Genomic DNA, 7,738 nt, shown 5'->3' with positions numbered 1-7,738 from the left:
CTGATGCGTTTTTGCTCAGTGGCAATTTATACATAATTAGTAGCGGCACATAAAGTAAAATAAATGCATTCATACATAAGTACATATGTATGTACAATACGGTTGTCCAAACACAGTAAAGTCGGAATTGTAATGCTCTCACCCCCTAGGATTGTTCTATATCGAAAAAAAGGATAACCCTATTTTTTATTTTGAAATCAAAAAATATTTAGAGGTCGCTCAAAGCGCTCAAAGTTTTCCATGTATTTTTATATGGGAAAAATAAAATTTTTCGTAGAAATGGTATAGAATAGTTAAAAATCAATATTTTTCTACCAGAAAACTCTTCTTATCTGCAGGAGATTCCCAAAAATAATACCATTTTATTGTACAAATGTAGGTAATAATGTAAGCGTCTTCCCAGGTAGGTTAAGTGCGGGTATAGTTGAATACTGTGTACATCAAATATCCCGCCCACGATATCATTGCATTCACACTGAATGCGTACATACATGTATACTTATGTATGTATAATGTATGTACAAGAAAACAAAGAAACTAGCAAAAATAAAAAAATTCTTACTTATTTATTTATGTATCGCATGCAGGGAAGTCAACTCGCGGGAAATTCCGCCGATTTGCAGGGAATTTCCGTTTAGGTGGCATCGGGGAATGGACAGTTTTTTGTGGGAAAGTGGATATGTTACGTTTATAACTTAAAGTAACCGAATTAGACGAATATGTTAACTTTTAACCATTTTTCGCTATTTGGAGCGACGTTTTTTCAATTTGAATCGTAATATCTCCACAACGAGAGTTTTCCCAGATATAAGCTAAGGTTTCGGGCTAGGCTCGAGGAAACTTAGAATAAAACCGACTGACCAGTTTTTGAGAAAATTCTCGAGATCTATATTTTCAGCAGTCCGATTTTTAGTTTTTAGGCGATAACGTTATGACATATTTATATTTCATAAACGAAAAAGACAGCATTAGATAGCTTGTTTTAAGGCCCTTCTACTGATAATCACATGAATGATATATATTATATTATATGAGTAGTGCGGCCTCAGTTGTAGTTTAAAAAACTCGATATATAAGGTATCGTTGGAAAGGTATTGACCTATAGAATAACACTAAATATGTTGGGTGTACAATCATACCCACTAAAACCGGGAAAAGCAAAAAAACGGTTTTTGTTTCGCAACACTTTAGCCTAATTTTTAAGAATTCGGATAATCGTTTATAAAACTTTAATACATTTTCTGGACACACTCTGCAAGACCTTACCAACGATACCTCAAACATGTCGATTGGACGTCTGGATAAAAACTTCCGAATCTCGTGTATATATAAGCGAGTCATTTCAGCATGCTACTGTGGCTGCCTTCGACACTCGCGCGGACTGCCGTGCGCTGTGATATACCAATTTTCAAAAACATACCGAGTAAGCTCCTTTGGTTCTCTCAAGAACTAAGGCGTTTAAAGATCTTGAGAACTAAGTTTTTTAAAAAGTTCAGATTAACCAATGATCTAAAACATTTGGTGTTATATACTGCGGACAAAAACCAATTCGCCAAGCTAAATAAAGCTCGTTACAATAACTACATAGGTACCTGTGAAGAAAGTGGATATGTTACGTTTATAACTTAAAGTAACCGAATTAGACGAATATGTTAACTTTTAACCATTTTTCGCTATTTGGAGCGACGTTTTTTCAATTTGAATCGTAATATCTCCACAACGAGAGTTTTCCCAGATATAAGCTAAGGTTTCGGGCTAGGCTCGAGGAAACTTAGAATAAAACCGACTGACCAGTTTTTGAGAAAATTCTCGAGATCTATATTTTCAGCAGTCCGATTTTTAGTTTTTAGGCGATAACGTTATGACATATTTATATTTCATAAACGAAAAAGACAGCATTAGATAGCTTGTTTTAAGGCCCTTCTACTGATAATCACATGAATGATATATATTATATTATATGAGTAGTGCGGCCTCAGTTGTAGTTTAAAAAACTCGATATATAAGGTATCGTTGGAAAGGTATTGACCTATAGAATAACACTAAATATGTTGGGTGTACAATCATACCCACTAAAACCGGGAAAAGCAAAAAAACGGTTTTTGTTTCGCAACACTTTAGCCTAATTTTTAAGAATTCGGATAATCGTTTATAAAACTTTAATACATTTTCTGGACACACTCTGCAAGACCTTACCAACGATACCTCAAACATGTCGATTGGACGTCTGGATAAAAACTTCCGAATCTCGTGTATATATAAGCGAGTCATTTCAGCATGCTACTGTGGCTGCCTTCGACACTCGCGCGGACTGCCGTGCGCTGTGATATACCAATTTTCAAAAACATACCGAGTAAGCTCCTTTGGTTCTCTCAAGAACTAAGGCGTTTAAAGATCTTGAGAACTAAGTTTTTTAAAAAGTTCAGATTAACCAATGATCTAAAACATTTGGTGTTATATACTGCGGACAAAAACCAATTCGCCAAGCTAAATAAAGCTCGTTACAATAACTACATAGGTACCTGTGAAGCTAATATAAAAAGTAATCCAAAATGTTTCTGGCGCTATATCAAGACTAAAAAGGGGGTTGAGGATATCCCCAGGTCGGGTTTTTATAATGGGAATACAGCAAATTCCATCGCAATCTTTCTGCTGATTTGTTTGCGGCTAATTTCATCTCGGATGAGGATATACTCGATGCTGTGAATGCTAGTTTACATTCTTCCGATTATTGTACCGAAAGTACTTTTAATCTTTGGTTCTTAGTTCTTTCAGATGAAGACAACGTTAAAGGCATAAAAAGCATCAAATTTTCAACCGCGAATGATTTGGACGGTCTCTCAGTAGTTTTGTTAAAAAACTGCCCTTCTCTAATTGAACCCTTAAAACGTATCTTTAATAAATTTCTGGGGTCAGGCATTTTCATTGAAGATTGGAAACGTGCTTCCATTTCCACTATTTTTAAGAGTGGAAATAAAACTGATGTACTTACTTCTTACGAGTTAAATTAGTCGCGTTTTACTATTTTATCTTCCTAACCATCAAATTCAATTTAGGGATTTGCTTAAATTCCAACCAGCTGTTTTTGATCAGCTGTTTTCTTTTTGGCAAATTGCTGTTGGCTAAAATTTTTCCAGCAGTAACTAACATTTTTTTTTTTCTTTAATTAATACCAACAAGTTTTACCCTCCATTCCCGCCCAACCGACACGCAGTCCGCATGACGTACGGAACTTTTTTTTTTTGGTGCCGAGTCATGGAAACAGGAGTTTGTTAAGTGTCGAGATCTAAAACTATTCAGCTACAGAATCAAATAAATTCATCTGCTGATTGGATATGCTAAAGATAGTATTTCAATTATTGAGAGTGGAAATGATAGTTTTCTTTATAGCAAAAATCGAGTCGGATATGTCAAACGTGCTGGAATGAGAGTAAAAATCTTGACATAAACCACCGAATGATTCGTTTAGTTCAAAATTAGTTTTGCATGGCTTCAAAAATAGAGGTCGAAAGTATCTTGACACTCGAGAGGGAACATTAAAATTTACCTCAGCCAGAAGGGCCGAGCTATTAATCAAGCCTGTCATTAATATTACGAGAAATAATATACCTAGCATTTCTCTACGACTTGCGAGTGTAGGCAAATTTATGAGCTTTAGAAGACTAGTGTAAGGGGGGAGATTGTAGTCTGAATCCCAGTTAAAATCACGCAATGCAAAAAGCAAGAATTGTTTTTGAATTGATTCAATCCTTTCTGAATGAACTTGGTAGCGGGGATTCCAAACAATAGATCCGTATTCTAGTATAGGTCTAACTAAACTGGTAAAAAGAGCTTTTATAACATAAGGATCTTTGAACTCTTTTGACCATCGCTTTACAAATTCAAAAACGCCTTTGGGTTTATTGACTGTAGCGTTAATATGATGGTTGAAATTGAGTTTTTAATCCATTGTGATAGGGGCTGTCCATATATTACGTAAGGGAGTTTTCGCCTGTTTTGAACCCCCCACCCCCCTCCCCACCCCTCACGTAATAAATTGTAAGATTTAATTGATCCCCCTCCCCCCGCCGCAGATCTTACGTAAGATTAAAAATCCCCTAGACATGTTTTTTCAATTAAACATTAGAAAATACTATATATTTCCATCAAACAAATATAGGATGTATGCCTAGTCAGTCTTAAAAACTTCATTACGTAGACATAGACACCGAAGAATAACGTTTTTTTTTAGAAAAATAGAAAAATTAAAGCAAAAGTTGTAAAAAAATGTAATATCCTCGGTATTTAATGTATATTTTCCATTTCAATGCAATTTAGTACTTTAATCGGGTGAATTTTCGTATTTTATAAAGAACAATTTTGAATAAGAATACAAGAAAAATAATATTACGTAAGAATCTACGGGACGCCCCCTCCACCCATATAAGAAAAAGTAAGAAAATTCTAGACCCGCCCTCCCCCACAAAGGTCTTACGTAATATATGGACATCCCCATACCAAGATCGATAAAATTGGATACCTGCTCCAGATTATAATTTGAAATTGAATAAACAGCTGGTTGAACTGCCCTTCGAGAGAAACACATAACTTTACATTTTTTAAGGTTAAGTGGCATATTTCTAAATTATCTACAGTTTCAAAACTTTTTGAATGCGTGGTAAAGCCTAACCTTTGGTTTAGTCTTAAGCATTTGATCTGCCCGAATCAGCACGGTTTCGTTTCGGGTCGATCTACAATAAGTAATTTAGCAGTTTTCGCTGATAATTGCTTTGAAGCGGTCCACAATCGTCACCAAGTTGACGCAATTTACACTGATTTTGCTAAGGCCCTTGATAGGATCTCACATTCTGTCTTAATTGCTAAACTCAACCATTTAGGATTTCATTCTTGCTTTCTTAAATGGATTCTGTCTTATCATAGTGGAAGAAAAAGTTCAGTTATCCTGGATGGAATATACCAGGGACCGTAAATAGCACTTATTTTTTTCAACAGTTAAACTTGGCCAGATATTTTTTATATCCGAAATAAAAGTCTTTCTTGGTAGTAAACAAACCGCTTATCCAAATCAAAAAAATTAAAATAGCTTTTAAACAGAAATACCACTTCTATTTATATTTGTTTTTATAAATTAACACAAAAGAAATGCATATACCTGACCCAAGGATGGTTCTATGGTAATTACAAACATTTGTTATTGAAATATTTTTCAATAGCTGGCTTTCCACTGGCTTTTCTCGTTTAAGCATTTCAGTTTTAAAGCTACTTCAGTCCTCCTTCAGTTGATACCAAACTTGTTTAATTTGGATAAGCGGTTTGTTTTTTATTAGGAAAAGACTTTTATTTTCCACTTAAAAATATCTGGCCAAGTTTATTTATTGAAAAAAAGTAACTGTTATTTACGGTCCCTGGAATATACTCTCAGACTATAATATCCACTTCGGGTGCACCACAAGGTAGCATATTTCGCCCATTATTTTTCATTTTATTTATAAATGATATAGGATCATGTTTTTCAACTGTTAAATACCTGCTTTTTGCCGACGATTAAAGAGACGAATGAAAGAGATGAATGACTCACTTGTCCTTCAGGCTTATTTGGACAGGTTGTATATATGGTGTGTAAGAAATATGCGTTTTCTTAATATAAAGAAATGTCATCAAGTACCATTCTCCAAGCTACTGCAGCCATTCCAAACTTCTTACCATATTTGCAATACTCGATTAGATTCGCTTAATGAAGTAGAAGATCTCGGTTTTTTTTCGACTCTAAGTTTACCTTTGTCACGCACATTAATTATATCATTTCCAACTTGTTTTCAATACTTGCCTTCATTCGTCGCAATAGTAAGTGTTTCTCCAATCCATATACTTTTAAAACCTTGTACACTGCTTTTGTCCGGTCTAAATTAGAGTACGCCGCGTTCATCTGGAGACCGTATCATCAAGTACATATCAATCGGCTGGAATCGGTTCAGAAGACATTTATACGGCATGCATTGCGTTCCCTTCATTTTTTCGAGCCGATCCCATCATACTTAGCTTGTTGTCAATTGATCAACCTAATGACTCTGTGAATAATTTTTTTTATCTGTATCATTTATGCTTTATATTGTTACGGGCACTGTCGACTGCCCTAATATTCTTAGCAGAGTTTAGTTTAACGTCCCTGCAAGAGTTTTGTGCAATTACGAGGTTTCTACTATTGGTTTTAGTAGAACGCTTTATGGCAGTAATGCACCAATCAAAAGAACCCTGTCTGAACTGAACAAACTCTCAAATTCTTTGGACCTAGATCTCTCGCTCACAAAAAATATTTTAAATAATAATAAATAATAAATATTCAAAAATAATAATAAATAAATTCGCGAGGTGCCACCACCAAAGGAAAATAAACTTGAAACGAGCAGGAGTTAGTTTCTAAGCTTCCTGGCCTCCTTCCTGCATATTGGAGTATGCAAAAATTTTCGATTTCTGCTTGCAATCTTGCTAATTTTAGTAACTGGCTATTACAATTGGCAGAAGAAGCAAACGCAGTACAAATATCTATCACAATGGCTGAAGTGCGGAAACGTGGAGCATTAAATGCTGAATGCTCTGAATTAAATGTGAACAAACGGTGCGCGAATACTGATTATGCAAGCGGTGTTTAAGGCCTCATAAATTTGAGCAATTCAGTTCAACGAAGAATTGTGGCATTGACGGTTGCTCCTTTGCTCATCATTCAATATTACATAAAAACAAGTCCCCTGGAATTAGCAATCTGCCAAATGCTTCGGATAGCTCAACTGTAGATGTCACATACCCAGAAAAGAATACCATTATGGTCCCCATATACCATTATGGTCCCCATATTACCTGTTACTTTGTATGGCAGTGGAGTACAACTCTTTACCTATTAATTCTTTGACGACGGGTCATCACTGACCTTGATCGACGAAGAACTACAACGTGCNCCCCCATATTACCTGTTACTTTGTATGGCAGTGGAGTACAACTCTTTACCTATTAATTTTTTGACGACGGGTCATCACTGACCTTGATCGACGAAGAACTACAACGTGCACTCCATCTGAAGGGAACCCCGCAGCCTCTCTGCTTCAAGTGGACAGGAGACACTCATCTCTTCGAAGATGACTCTGTTCGAGTCGACATTGAAATTTCTGCTCTAGGGAATAGCAAACGTTTCCCCCTTAAGAACGTCCACACTGTAAAAAAAACTCTTGCTGCCATCGCAATCGCTTGACTCGGAAAAACTCAGTCAAAACTCAGAGTCATGTCGGTGTAATTAACACATAGTTATTTTCACAAACACATCCAAACCGACTCGCGAGTCAGACGCACCGTGTATGCCACCTATAAAGGGAATTCCACTGCTTTCATACACCGACGCTATGCCTAGTCTTCTTATTGGCGTAGATAACGGCATTTTAGGCACCAGTTTAAAATTACGTGAAGGGGTGCGTCCGACACAATTGCAAAAAAGTCACGTCTTGGTTGGACGATCAAGGGTAATTTAGGAAGTAGTTCTTCATGCGACCTCATATTTACTCACCACGTACTCCACGCATGTGATTACAACACTGAGAGCTGGTGCAAGCGGCGAAGAACTACTTAAGCATGGATAGCGACCAGCTTGCTCTTGATCAGCTGGAACGTTTTACTGTGCGCCGTGGAGATCGTTTCGAAACCTGTTTACTGTGGCCAGTAACGAATTTCTGCCGAATGGCTATCCAATGGC

Source organism: Rhagoletis zephyria, unplaced genomic scaffold (genome assembly GCF_001687245.7).
Source record: "Rhagoletis zephyria isolate East Lansing unplaced genomic scaffold, Rhagoletis_zephyria_1.1 Rzeph_scaffold_00768, whole genome shotgun sequence".
Lineage (NCBI taxonomy): Eukaryota > Metazoa > Arthropoda > Insecta > Diptera > Tephritidae > Rhagoletis > Rhagoletis zephyria.
Note: the sequence above shows the minus strand (reverse complement) of the source record.